This window comes from Hydractinia symbiolongicarpus, chromosome 9 (assembly GCF_029227915.1).
Source record: "Hydractinia symbiolongicarpus strain clone_291-10 chromosome 9, HSymV2.1, whole genome shotgun sequence".
NCBI lineage: Eukaryota > Metazoa > Cnidaria > Hydrozoa > Anthoathecata > Hydractiniidae > Hydractinia > Hydractinia symbiolongicarpus.
In genome coordinates, this window is record NC_079883.1 from 11896748 (window position 1) to 11911177 (window position 14430).

A 14430-nucleotide genomic window follows, 5' to 3' on the forward strand; every position below is an offset into this window, starting at 1 on the left:
GTTGCGCGGCCAAATGTCGGTGGTGACTTAAACGCTAAGGTAAAACCTCGCTTGGCTGTTACGAAACGTGATTGCGATATAAGTCCTCGGAAGGCGGCGGAATTTTATTTTATTTGCCATTCCGTCAGGGTTATTGGATGATCGGCAATAGATCGAGTTTGTATGCATTTGAAAGCTCTTTTTTCTCGTACTATCACCTGAAAATGTCGTAGGAAAATGTCATAGGAAACACTTTCAACAACCGCCACGTTCCTTAATTGTTATAACAAGAAATATATCACAGCAAATGAAAATGAAAAGCCTACGACACCGGGAGTTCCCAGGCGGTCCCCCATCCAAGTACTATCCCGGCCCGACGATGCTTAACTTCCGTGATCAGACGAGAACGGGTGTGTTCATCGTGGTATGGCCGTAGACATTAGTAGGTGCAAATACGTGCAATTTATTTTGACGTTGTGATCAAATTTTTTTATTTAATTTCTTTGAGTTACTTAGGACAAGGCGTATGCATGGATTATCTATTAGACTTTAAGGTTATAGTTTTGTGAAAAAAACAATGTTTTTTTAAAGATGTGTGGCTATAAAAATAGCCGTTGTTTTCTGAGTGTAGCGGTTTACTTCTTCTGTCCTTTGTCGTTCTTCTTTGGGAGTAAGACAGCTTGAATGTTTGGCAAAACACCACCAGCTGCAATGGTTACACCGCTCAAAAGTTTGTTTAATTCTTCATCATTACGAACAGCCAATTGTAAATGTCTTGGAATAATCCTAGCTTTTTTGTTGTCTCTTGCTGCGTTACCAGCCAACTCCAATATCTCAGCAGATAAATATTCCAAGACGGCTGCTAAGTAAACTGGTGCTCCAGATCCAATTCGGTTAGCATAGTGCCCTCTACGAAGGAATCTATGCACTCTACCGACTGGAAATTGAAGTCCAGCTCTTGAGGATCTTGTCTTGGCTTTAGCCTTAGCTTTTCCACCTTTTCCACGTCCAGACATAACTGCGATTTGATTTGTAAGTTAATACAAAAACGTACGAATATTTAACGTAAGTGTTAACGAAATAAACTTTACTCGTTTTTTCATCATAAAAATAGGATCGAAATCATGTTTTTTTAACCAATCATAATTAAGTATTAAACAAAAGATTTTTTTTTTAACCAATTAAATTGCGTATCGGCGTTTTCGGATCGAATTCGATCCGATTTTTTTACTTATAAACAAAAAGTTTTGACTTGCAGTTTAATGCTTATTTACAAGTTAAGTAGCAAAAATTTTTAACCATGTCTGACGCAGCAGCTAAAGGAGGAAAACAGGCACCTAAAGTAGCCAAGAAAGGTGAAAAAAGAGCCGGCAAAAAAGGAGGAAAGATTGGTGGAACTGGTGAAAAGAAACGCAAGAGAAAGAGAAAGGAAAGTTATGCTATTTACATCTACAATGTTTTGAAACAAGTTCACCCAGATGTCGGAGTTTCAAGCAAAGCTATGAGCATCATGAACTCATTTGTCAACGACATCTTTGAGCGCATTGCTTCCGAAGCTTCGCGTTTGGCTCTTCAAAACAAAAAGTCGACCATCTCTTCTCGTGAAATTCAAACCGCAGTACGTCTTCTCTTGCCTGGAGAACTTGCAAAACACGCAGTCAGTGAAGGAACAAAAGCCGTCACAAAATACACAAGCAGCAAGTAAACCAACGTCTACCAAACACAAACGGTCTTTTTTAAGACCACACATCTTTAAAAAAACATTTACTTGGCGTCACTACAAGTTAACCGAAGTTAATAAAACTTCTAAATAATGTGCTTAAGAACACTAGCCTACATTTAAAATACTTCCCCATGTGTGTGTGGATTAGCTTCACTTTTCATACGTATTATTAGCTGTACTTGCAGAAAAGACAAGTACATTGATCCATGTTATTGCTTACATTTAACTTAACCCAGCTTTTCACGGAAACACTCCCAGGCAAATTAACCCTACAAAGTATTTCTAAATTTTTTTTGTGTCATATATGACATAGTATCGTATAGCAATAAATGTAACTGTGACAAGACTTTACACATTGTGTAATTTGGAAGCGTGCACAAAGTAATGTTTTAAAAGATTTGTGGCTATAAAAATAGCCGTTTTTGTTGAGCAATGACAACGCTTAACCTCCGAATCCGTAAAGAGTTCTTCCTTGACGTTTTAAGGCATAAACAACATCCATAGCGGTAACGGTCTTGCGTTTAGCGTGCTCTGTGTAGGTTACAGCATCACGAATAACATTCTCTAAGAAAACCTTCAGTACACCTCTGGTTTCCTCATAGATAAGGCCAGAGATACGTTTGACACCACCTCGTCGAGCAAGACGCCGAATAGCAGGTTTTGTGATTCCCTGAATGTTATCACGAAGAATTTTTCGGTGACGTTTAGCACCTCCTTTTCCCAATCCTTTACCTCCTTTTCCGCGTCCAGACATATTGATATAGTTGCGTACAGAACGAGTACAAAAACAACGTTTGAGTTAACAGAATTCAGACAGCTTTAAAAAGAGGCCATAAAATTACCTACTGCTCGTGGAAACACCCTAATTAACCAATAGAGTTGCGTCATTACAAAATGTTCCGAACATTTTGTACATTTTTTTAAGTAAAACTGTAGTTTTTTTAAAAATTCGTGGTCTTAATGTTTCAGTAAGGCAATAAATTTGGCATCGTTGGAATTCGCCAAACCTTCTGCTACTTACTAAAAAAAAAAAAAGTCAAAAGCTTTTGTGTATCAGAAGATACAGCCGTTTTCCCGTAGCCAAAAAACACAGATTTTATAAAAATGTTAAAGTAATGAGCGTAATGTCATTATGCAGCCAATCAGAAATTACTTTCTTAGCACCAATCAAATGGTTTGTTTTGAACCTTAGCTGTCAATCAATATGAGAAATAAAACTTTGGCGCGATAGTGCATTTTAGACCGTCTTGTGTATCCGTACTACATCGACTTCTTAAAATATGGCTCGTACAAAGCAAACTGCACGTAAATCTACTGGAGGAAAGGCTCCACGAAAACAACTCGCCACTAAAGCTGCGAGGAAAAGCGCACCAGCTACTGGAGGAGTGAAAAAACCACATCGTTACAGACCTGGTACAGTTGCTCTCAGAGAAATCAGAAGATACCAGAAGTCAACCGAGCTCTTGATCCGCAAGTTGCCTTTCCAGCGTCTTGTGCGAGAAATTGCTCAGGACTTCAAAACAGATCTGCGATTCCAGAGCACAGCCGTTATGGCTCTGCAAGAGGCTTCTGAAGCGTACCTTGTTGGCTTGTTCGAGGATACTAACTTGTGTGCCATTCACGCAAAACGAGTTACAATCATGCCTAAAGACATCCAGTTGGCAAGAAGAATTCGTGGGGAACGTGCCTAAGCATCTTACCAAACAAAAAACGGCTATTTTTATAGCCACACATCCATAAAAAATATTACGGCTAGCTTTTTATATCAAACTTTGTCCTGCTTTCTGTTTAAATTTTATGCTACATAAAAATTTTATGCTACATAAAGTTTGACAATGTTAAAAATATGAAGGGCAAGAAAAGTAAAAGCAAGAAAATAAGAAATTTAAAAACGAAAATACTTAAACTTAGGGAATCTAATCTTAAATTTACTCTTTTTTAACTGTTTAAGTGACTTAAACAAGTTTAACTTTGTACCAAGATAATGTTTTTTTGTAAATGTGTGGCTATAAAAATAGCCGTTTGTTAATGTAATAGCCAGATACACACAAATTATTTTTTTGCGGTCTTCTTTGCTGCCTTTTTGGGAGTCTTTTTGACCTTCTTTGCTGCAGGTTTTTTAGCAACAGGCTTCTTTGTGGGTTTCTTAGCTGCTGGTTTCTTAGCCGAGGCTTTCTTTGTGGCAGGCTTCTTTGCTGCTTTCTTTGGCGTGCTCTTCTTTGCTGGCTTCTTTTTTGGTGTACTTTTCTTTGCAGTAGGCTTCTTTGCCGTTGGCTTTTTTGCTGCGGCCTTTTTCTTAGGTTTTTCTTTTTTTACCTGACCTAGCTTGAATGATCCAGAAGCACCAGTGCCTTTAGTTTGAATCAAATCGCCTGATGTTACTCCTCGTTTAAGAGCCATTTTCAGATGATGATCTGAGTTTTCAGCAACTTTGTAATTTGCATGAATATATTTTGTAATAGCTTGGCGAGATGAACCACCGCGTTCCTTTAGGGTAGCGATAGCAGCCTTGATCATGTCCACATATTTAGGGTGATCAGCTGTCTTCTTTGCAGCAGGTTTCTTCTTGGGTGCGATTTTCTTTGGAGAAGCTGCTTCACTCATTTTTAATGTTTTCTTACAACAATCCAACGATAAACGATGCTTGTTATCACAGTAGAAGTATACTAAACATTACCGTGTAAATGAGATATAATTTAAGACGGTGCGAAGTATGCGGACGTAAAAGTACCACTCCCGGGAATTGATTTGGCGCGAAAACAGAAATGTGTGTTTCTGTACATCGTATAATGTCCGTTTTGGGTGCCGCGACTATGCGAAAGCATGTTAATTTTTATTTGTAGTACGACGCAATAGTCTGCAAGAGAAGCTGCTGGAGTTTGAGGTCTTCAGCATTACATCTAGTCTGTTAATTTGGGCTTCTTCCGCGCTCGTGTTAGGATTTTCATAAAGCGTTCTTTGGTTTGCGTTGCGTATGTCGGCCTACATCATCGACACGGCCTGTTTCCGGCTATTAGGAGCAATTCATATATTGGGCACTGCGTTTCGACTTTTTTATTAGACCACAGTAAAAAAATTCACTCACAGAAGTCCCTTTCTTTCATGGCTACAAACACGAAGAATTCTGTCGTAAGTAAAACGAATGCGCAAGCCAAAATGACGATGGGGCGAAGTCATAAGCATGGCCCTGTGGCCCAATGGATAAGGCATCTGACTACGAATCAGGGGATTCCAGGTTCGACTCCTGGCAGGGTCGCACTGTCGCATTTCGGCTGCATGGTCTACTGTGTAACGCGCGCGCACGTTCTGGCGTAATGCGTTGATAAACGGAATGTACGCAGACATATTGGAAAGTAATATCACGCACTTAGTATCGTCGCCTTTGTTAGCATTCATGTAAGTTACCATCCACTCGCTACAGTCGCTCTCCATCCTACGGCTAAATCAACAGCCGTGATTTTTACTATGTCGCCGTCCATCCGTACGCGGTGACAGTTGTAAGCTTTACAGTAACGTGACATGCTCCACAAGCAGTTACGGTGTGTGGACGATGCCTATCATGGCAACGCTTGTTCTTTATCGCTTCTCGGCCTAATGGCTAAGATCAAGTGTAGTATCTGTTCTTATCAGTTTAATATCTGGTAGGCCATTCTCTGAATGGTCAGTATATTAATCTGATTTTTGGCCTTGGGTCATGGAGGTGGATTCATTCACGCCGTGACCACGGGTTGCCTTGGTGTTGCACTATTACCGATGGCGGCCCACATAAGCAATAAAAGAATAATAGCAGTCCTCTTTCCGACGGCACTCTGCATAGTCTACGGCGGGAACAAAACGCGTACACTGGGGGAGAATACAGCCTATGCCCCGCGACACGGCAGTTTATAACACACTCAAGCCACAAGCATTAACAAACTTTGAAGGGTACCCTCATGCTACGGTGCAGTTCCAACTCATACTTACCTGACGGGGAAGTAAAGACTGATCAATGAGGGTTTTCTTCCAGAGTGAGGCTCTTGCATTGCACTACGCTTGGGCTGACCTCTGCGATTACTGCAAACGTCAGTAACTCGACCGTACAATTTCTGGTAGTGGGGGCCTGCGTCCGCGCTCGCCCCCTCCTTAAGTCAAAATGAATGAGCTTAGAAAAGTTGCGCGGCCAAATGTCGGTGGTGACTTAAACGCTAAGGTAAAACCTCGCTTGGCTGTTACGAAACGTGATTGCGATATAATCCCTCGGAAGGCGGCGGAATTTTATTTTATTTGCCATTCCGTCAGGGTTATTGGATGATCGGCAATAGACCGAGTTTGTATGCATTTGAAAGCTCTTTTTTCTCGTACTATCACCTGAAAATGTCGTAGGAAAATGTCATAGGAAACACTTTCAACAACCGCCACGTTCCTTAATTGTTATAACAAGAAATATATCACAGCAAATGAAAATGAAAAGCCTACGACACCGGGAGTTCCCAGGCGGTCCCCCATCCAAGTACTATCCCGGCCCGACGATGCTTAACTTCCGTGATCAGACGAGAACGGGTGTGTTCATCGTGGTATGGCCGTAGACATTAGTAGGTGCAAATACGTGCAATTTATTTTGACGTTGTGATCAAATTTTTTTATTTAATTTCTTTGAGTTACTTAGGACAAGGCGTATGCATGGATTATCTATTAGACTTTAAGGTTATAGTTTTGTGAAAAAAACAATGTTTTTTTAAAGATGTGTGGCTATAAAAATAGCCGTTGTTTTCTGAGTGTAGCGGTTTACTTCTTCTGTCCTTTGTCGTTCTTCTTTGGGAGTAAGACAGCTTGAATGTTTGGCAAAACACCACCAGCTGCAATGGTTACACCGCTCAAAAGTTTGTTTAATTCTTCATCATTACGAACAGCCAATTGTAAATGTCTTGGAATAATCCTAGCTTTTTTGTTGTCTCTTGCTGCGTTACCAGCCAACTCCAATATCTCAGCAGATAAATATTCCAAGACGGCTGCTAAGTAAACTGGTGCTCCAGATCCAATTCGGTTAGCATAGTGCCCTCTACGAAGGAATCTATGCACTCTACCGACTGGAAATTGAAGTCCAGCTCTTGAGGATCTTGTCTTGGCTTTAGCCTTAGCTTTTCCACCTTTTCCACGTCCAGACATAACTGCGATTTGTTTTGTAAGTTAATACAAAAACGTACGAATATTTAACGTAAGTGTTAACGAAATAAACTTTACTCGTTTTTTCATCATAAAAATAGGATCGAAATCATGTTTTTTTAACCAATCATAATTAAGTATTAAACAAAAGATTTTTTTTTTAACCAATTAAATTGCGTATCGGCGTTTTCGGATCGAATTCGATCCGATTTTTTTACTTATAAACAAAAAGTTTTGACTTGCAGTTTAATGCTTATTTACAAGTTAAGTAGCAAAAATTTTTAACCATGTCTGACGCAGCAGCTAAAGGAGGAAAACAGGCACCTAAAGTAGCCAAGAAAGGTGAAAAAAGAGCCGGCAAAAAAGGAGGAAAGATTGGTGGAACTGGTGAAAAGAAACGCAAGAGAAAGAGAAAGGAAAGTTATGCTATTTACATCTACAATGTTTTGAAACAAGTTCACCCAGATGTCGGAGTTTCAAGCAAAGCTATGAGCATCATGAACTCATTTGTCAACGACATCTTTGAGCGCATTGCTTCCGAAGCTTCGCGTTTGGCTCTTCAAAACAAAAAGTCGACCATCTCTTCTCGTGAAATTCAAACCGCAGTACGTCTTCTCTTGCCTGGAGAACTTGCAAAACACGCAGTCAGTGAAGGAACAAAAGCCGTCACAAAATACACAAGCAGCAAGTAAACCAACGTCTACCAAACACAAACGGTCTTTTTTAAGACCACACATCTTTAAAAAAACATTTACTTGGCGTCACTACAAGTTAACCGAAGTTAATAAAACTTCTAAATAATGTGCTTAAGAACACTAGCCTACATTTAAAATACTTCCCCATGTGTGTGTGGATTAGCTTCACTTTTCATACGTATTATTAGCTGTACTTGCAGAAAAGACAAGTACATTGATCCATGTTATTGCTTACATTTAACTTAACCCAGCTTTTCACGGAAACACTCCCAGGCAAATTAACCCTACAAAGTATTTCTAAATTTTTTTTGTGTCATATATGACATAGTATCGTATAGCAATAAATGTAACTGTGACAAGACTTTACACATTGTGTAATTTGGAAGCGTGCACAAAGTAATGTTTTAAAAGATTTGTGGCTATAAAAATAGCCGTTTTTGTTGAGCAATGACAACGCTTAACCTCCGAATCCGTAAAGAGTTCTTCCTTGACGTTTTAAGGCATAAACAACATCCATAGCGGTAACGGTCTTGCGTTTAGCGTGCTCTGTGTAGGTTACAGCATCACGAATAACATTCTCTAAGAAAACCTTCAGTACACCTCTGGTTTCCTCATAGATAAGGCCAGAGATACGTTTGACACCACCTCGTCGAGCAAGACGCCGAATAGCAGGTTTTGTGATTCCCTGAATGTTATCACGAAGAATTTTTCGGTGACGTTTAGCACCTCCTTTTCCCAATCCTTTACCTCCTTTTCCGCGTCCAGACATATTGATATAGTTGCGTACAGAACGAGTACAAAAACAACGTTTGAGTTAACAGAATTCAGACAGCTTTAAAAAGAGGCCATAAAATTACCTACTGCTCGTGGAAACACCCTAATTAACCAATAGAGTTGCGTCATTACAAAATGTTCCGAACATTTTGTACATTTTTTTAAGTAAAACTGTAGTTTTTTTAAAAATTCGTGGTCTTAATGTTTCAGTAAGGCAATAAATTTGGCATCGTTGGAATTCGCCAAACCTTCTGCTACTTACTAAAAAAAAAAAAAGTCAAAAGCTTTTGTGTATCAGAAGATACAGCCGTTTTCCCGTAGCCAAAAAACACAGATTTTATAAAAATGTTAAAGTAATGAGCGTAATGTCATTATGCAGCCAATCAGAAATTACTTTCTTAGCACCAATCAAATGGTTTGTTTTGAACCTTAGCTGTCAATCAATATGAGAAATAAAACTTTGGCGCGATAGTGCATTTTAGACCGTCTTGTGTATCCGTACTACATCGACTTCTTAAAATATGGCTCGTACAAAGCAAACTGCACGTAAATCTACTGGAGGAAAGGCTCCACGAAAACAACTCGCCACTAAAGCTGCGAGGAAAAGCGCACCAGCTACTGGAGGAGTGAAAAAACCACATCGTTACAGACCTGGTACAGTTGCTCTCAGAGAAATCAGAAGATACCAGAAGTCAACCGAGCTCTTGATCCGCAAGTTGCCTTTCCAGCGTCTTGTGCGAGAAATTGCTCAGGACTTCAAAACAGATCTGCGATTCCAGAGCACAGCCGTTATGGCTCTGCAAGAGGCTTCTGAAGCGTACCTTGTTGGCTTGTTCGAGGATACTAACTTGTGTGCCATTCACGCAAAACGAGTTACAATCATGCCTAAAGACATCCAGTTGGCAAGAAGAATTCGTGGGGAACGTGCCTAAGCATCTTACCAAACAAAAAACGGCTATTTTTATAGCCACACATCCATAAAAAATATTACGGCTAGCTTTTTATATCAAACTTTGTCCTGCTTTCTGTTTAAATTTTATGCTACATAAAAATTTTATGCTACATAAAGTTTGACAATGTTAAAAATATGAAGGGCAAGAAAAGTAAAAGCAAGAAAATAAGAAATTTAAAAACGAAAATACTTAAACTTAGGGAATCTAATCTTAAATTTACTCTTTTTTAACTGTTTAAGTGACTTAAACAAGTTTAACTTTGTACCAAGATAATGTTTTTTTGTAAATGTGTGGCTATAAAAATAGCCGTTTGTTAATGTAATAGCCAGATACACACAAATTATTTTTTTGCGGTCTTCTTTGCTGCCTTTTTGGGAGTCTTTTTGACCTTCTTTGCTGCAGGTTTTTTAGCAACAGGCTTCTTTGTGGGTTTCTTAGCTGCTGGTTTCTTAGCCGAGGCTAATCCTAGCTTTTTTGTTGTCTCTTGCTGCGTTACCAGCCAACTCCAATATCTCAGCAGATAAATATTCCAAGACGGCTGCTAAGTAAACTGGTGCTCCAGATCCAATTCGGTTAGCATAGTGCCCTCTACGAAGGAATCTATGCACTCTACCGACTGGAAATTGAAGTCCAAGTGTTAACGAAATAAACTTTACTCGTTTTTTCATCATAAAAATAGGATCGAAATCATGTTTTTTTAACCAATCATAATTAAGTATTAAACAAAAGATTTTTTTTTTAACCAATTAAATTGCGTATCGGCGTTTTCGGATCGAATTCGATCCGATTTTTTTACTTATAAACAAAAAGTTTTGACTTGCAGTTTAATGCTTATTTACAAGTTAAGTAGCAAAAATTTTTAACCATGTCTGACGCAGCAGCTAAAGGAGGAAAACAGGCACCTAAAGTAGCCAAGAAAGGTGAAAAAAGAGCCGGCAAAAAAGGAGGAAAGATTGGTGGAACTGGTGAAAAGAAACGCAAGAGAAAGAGAAAGGAAAGTTATGCTATTTACATCTACAATGTTTTGAAACAAGTTCACCCAGATGTCGGAGTTTCAAGCAAAGCTATGAGCATCATGAACTCATTTGTCAACGACATCTTTGAGCGCATTGCTTCCGAAGCTTCGCGTTTGGCTCTTCAAAACAAAAAGTCGACCATCTCTTCTCGTGAAATTCAAACCGCAGTACGTCTTCTCTTGCCTGGAGAACTTGCAAAACACGCAGTCAGTGAAGGAACAAAAGCCGTCACAAAATACACAAGCAGCAAGTAAACCAACGTCTACCAAACACAAACGGTCTTTTTTAAGACCACACATCTTTAAAAAAACATTTACTTGGCGTCACTACAAGTTAACCGAAGTTAATAAAACTTCTAAATAATGTGCTTAAGAACACTAGCCTACATTTAAAATACTTCCCCATGTGTGTGTGGATTAGCTTCACTTTTCATACGTATTATTAGCTGTACTTGCAGAAAAGACAAGTACATTGATCCATGTTATTGCTTACATTTAACTTAACCCAGCTTTTCACGGAAACACTCCCAGGCAAATTAACCCTACAAAGTATTTCTAAATTTTTTTTGTGTCATATATGACATAGTATCGTATAGCAATAAATGTAACTGTGACAAGACTTTACACATTGTGTAATTTGGAAGCGTGCACAAAGTAATGTTTTAAAAGATTTGTGGCTATAAAAATAGCCGTTTTTGTTGAGCAATGACAACGCTTAACCTCCGAATCCGTAAAGAGTTCTTCCTTGACGTTTTAAGGCATAAACAACATCCATAGCGGTAACGGTCTTGCGTTTAGCGTGCTCTGTGTAGGTTACAGCATCACGAATAACATTCTCTAAGAAAACCTTCAGTACACCTCTGGTTTCCTCATAGATAAGGCCAGAGATACGTTTGACACCACCTCGTCGAGCAAGACGCCGAATAGCAGGTTTTGTGATTCCCTGAATGTTATCACGAAGAATTTTTCGGTGACGTTTAGCACCTCCTTTTCCCAATCCTTTACCTCCTTTTCCGCGTCCAGACATATTGATATAGTTGCGTACAGAACGAGTACAAAAACAACGTTTGAGTTAACAGAATTCAGACAGCTTTAAAAAGAGGCCATAAAATTACCTACTGCTCGTGGAAACACCCTAATTAACCAATAGAGTTGCGTCATTACAAAATGTTCCGAACATTTTGTACATTTTTTTAAGTAAAACTGTAGTTTTTTTAAAAATTCGTGGTCTTAATGTTTCAGTAAGGCAATAAATTTGGCATCGTTGGAATTCGCCAAACCTTCTGCTACTTACTAAAAAAAAAAAAAGTCAAAAGCTTTTGTGTATCAGAAGATACAGCCGTTTTCCCGTAGCCAAAAAACACAGATTTTATAAAAATGTTAAAGTAATGAGCGTAATGTCATTATGCAGCCAATCAGAAATTACTTTCTTAGCACCAATCAAATGGTTTGTTTTGAACCTTAGCTGTCAATCAATATGAGAAATAAAACTTTGGCGCGATAGTGCATTTTAGACCGTCTTGTGTATCCGTACTACATCGACTTCTTAAAATATGGCTCGTACAAAGCAAACTGCACGTAAATCTACTGGAGGAAAGGCTCCACGAAAACAACTCGCCACTAAAGCTGCGAGGAAAAGCGCACCAGCTACTGGAGGAGTGAAAAAACCACATCGTTACAGACCTGGTACAGTTGCTCTCAGAGAAATCAGAAGATACCAGAAGTCAACCGAGCTCTTGATCCGCAAGTTGCCTTTCCAGCGTCTTGTGCGAGAAATTGCTCAGGACTTCAAAACAGATCTGCGATTCCAGAGCACAGCCGTTATGGCTCTGCAAGAGGCTTCTGAAGCGTACCTTGTTGGCTTGTTCGAGGATACTAACTTGTGTGCCATTCACGCAAAACGAGTTACAATCATGCCTAAAGACATCCAGTTGGCAAGAAGAATTCGTGGGGAACGTGCCTAAGCATCTTACCAAACAAAAAACGGCTATTTTTATAGCCACACATCCATAAAAAATATTACGGCTAGCTTTTTATATCAAACTTTGTCCTGCTTTCTGTTTAAATTTTATGCTACATAAAAATTTTATGCTACATAAAGTTTGACAATGTTAAAAATATGAAGGGCAAGAAAAGTAAAAGCAAGAAAATAAGAAATTTAAAAACGAAAATACTTAAACTTAGGGAATCTAATCTTAAATTTACTCTTTTTTAACTGTTTAAGTGACTTAAACAAGTTTAACTTTGTACCAAGATAATGTTTTTTTGTAAATGTGTGGCTATAAAAATAGCCGTTTGTTAGTGTAATAGCCAGATACACACAAATTATTTTTTTGCGGTCTTCTTTGCTGCCTTTTTGGGAGTCTTTTTGACCTTCTTTGCTGCAGGTTTTTTAGCAACAGGCTTCTTTGTGGGTTTCTTAGCTGCTGGTTTCTTAGCCGAGGCTTTCTTTGTGGCAGGCTTCTTTGCTGCTTTCTTTGGCGTGCTCTTCTTTGCTGGCTTCTTTTTTGGTGTACTTTTCTTTGCAGTAGGCTTCTTTGCCGTTGGCTTTTTTGCTGCGGCCTTTTTCTTAGGTTTTTCTTTTTTTACCTGACCTAGCTTGAATGATCCAGAAGCACCAGTGCCTTTAGTTTGAATCAAATCGCCTGATGTTACTCCTCGTTTAAGAGCCATTTTCAGATGATGATCTGAGTTTTCAGCAACTTTGTAATTTGCATGAATATATTTTGTAATAGCTTGGCGAGATGAACCACCGCGTTCCTTTAGGGTAGCGATAGCAGCCTTGATCATGTCCACATATTTAGGGTGATCAGCTGTCTTCTTTGCAGCAGGTTTCTTCTTGGGTGCGATTTTCTTTGGAGAAGCTGCTTCACTCATTTTTAATGTTTTCTTACAACAATCCAACGATAAACGATGCTTGTTATCACAGTAGAAGTATACTAAACATTACCGTGTAAATGAGATATAATTTAAGACGGTGCGAAGTATGCGGACGTAAAAGTACCACTCCCGGGAATTGATTTGGCGCGAAAACAGAAATGTGTGTTTCTGTACATCGTATAATGTCCGTTTTGGGTGCCGCGACTATGCGAAAGCATGTTAATTTTTATTTGTAGTACGACGCAATAGTCTGCAAGAGAAGCTGCTGGAGTTTGAGGTCTTCAGCATTACATCTAGTCTGTTAATTTGGGCTTCTTCCGCGCTCGTGTTAGGATTTTCATAAAGCGTTCTTTGGTTTGCGTTGCGTATGTCGGCCTACATCATCGACACGGCCTGTTTCCGGCTATTAGGAGCAATTCATATATTGGGCACTGCGTTTCGACTTTTTTATTAGACCACAGTAAAAAAATTCACTCACAGAAGTCCCTTTCTTTCATGGCTACAAACACGAAGAATTCTGTCGTAAGTAAAACGAATGCGCAAGCCAAAATGACGATGGGGCGAAGTCATAAGCATGGCCCTGTGGCCCAATGGATAAGGCATCTGACTACGAATCAGGGGATTCCAGGTTCGACTCCTGGCAGGGTCGCACTGTCGCATTTCGGCTGCATGGTCTACTGTGTAACGCGCGCGCACGTTCTGGCGTAATGCGTTGATAAACGGAATGTACGCAGACATATTGGAAAGTAATATCACGCACTTAGTATCGTCGCCTTTGTTAGCATTCATGTAAGTTACCATCCACTCGCTACAGTCGCTCTCCATCCTACGGCTAAATCAACAGCCGTGATTTTTACTATGTCGCCGTCCATCCGTACGCGGTGACAGTTGTAAGCTTTACAGTAACGTGACATGCTCCACAAGCAGTTACGGTGTGTGGACGATGCCTATCATGGCAACGCTTGTTCTTTATCGCTTCTCGGCCTAATGGCTAAGATCAAGTGTAGTATCTGTTCTTATCAGTTTAATATCTGGTAGGCCATTCTCTGAATGGTCAGTATATTAATCTGATTTTTGGCCTTGGGTCATGGAGGTGGATTCATTCACGCCGTGACCACGGGTTGCCTTGGTGTTGCACTATTACCGATGGCGGCCCACATAAGCAATAAAAGAATAATAGCAGTCCTCTTTCCGACGGCACTCTGCATAGTCTACGGCGGGAACAAAACGCGTACACTGGGGGAGAATACAGCCTATGCCCCGCGACAC

At 39.6% G+C, this 14430-nt stretch overlaps 7 non-coding genes across 7 annotated transcripts; 5 read left to right on the forward strand and 2 right to left on the reverse strand.

The window, feature by feature from the left end:
• Positions 1-298: 298 nt before the first annotated feature.
• Positions 299-417, reverse strand: LOC130658416 (5S ribosomal RNA). Its single transcript, XR_008985631.1, has one exon. It is a non-coding gene; the product is annotated as a 5S ribosomal RNA (ribosomal RNA).
• Positions 418-4885: 4468 nt separating this feature from the next.
• On the forward strand, positions 4886-4958 carry Trnar-acg (transfer RNA arginine (anticodon ACG)). Its single transcript has one exon. It is a non-coding gene; the product is annotated as a tRNA-Arg (tRNA).
• Positions 4959-5280: 322 nt separating this feature from the next.
• LOC130661414 (U2 spliceosomal RNA) lies at positions 5281-5472 on the forward strand. Its single transcript, XR_008988607.1, has one exon. It is a non-coding gene; the product is annotated as a U2 spliceosomal RNA (small nuclear RNA).
• Positions 5473-5657: 185 nt separating this feature from the next.
• Positions 5658-5822, forward strand: LOC130660368 (U1 spliceosomal RNA). The gene has a single exon (XR_008987567.1). It is a non-coding gene; the product is annotated as a U1 spliceosomal RNA (small nuclear RNA).
• A 328-nt stretch (positions 5823-6150) lies between these two features.
• LOC130658417 (5S ribosomal RNA) lies at positions 6151-6269 on the reverse strand. Its single transcript, XR_008985632.1, has one exon. It is a non-coding gene; the product is annotated as a 5S ribosomal RNA (ribosomal RNA).
• A 7468-nt stretch (positions 6270-13737) lies between these two features.
• Trnar-acg (transfer RNA arginine (anticodon ACG)) lies at positions 13738-13810 on the forward strand. Its single transcript has one exon. It is a non-coding gene; the product is annotated as a tRNA-Arg (tRNA).
• Positions 13811-14132: 322 nt separating this feature from the next.
• Positions 14133-14324, forward strand: LOC130661415 (U2 spliceosomal RNA). The gene has a single exon (XR_008988608.1). It is a non-coding gene; the product is annotated as a U2 spliceosomal RNA (small nuclear RNA).
• The last annotated feature ends 106 nt before the right edge of the window (positions 14325-14430 follow it).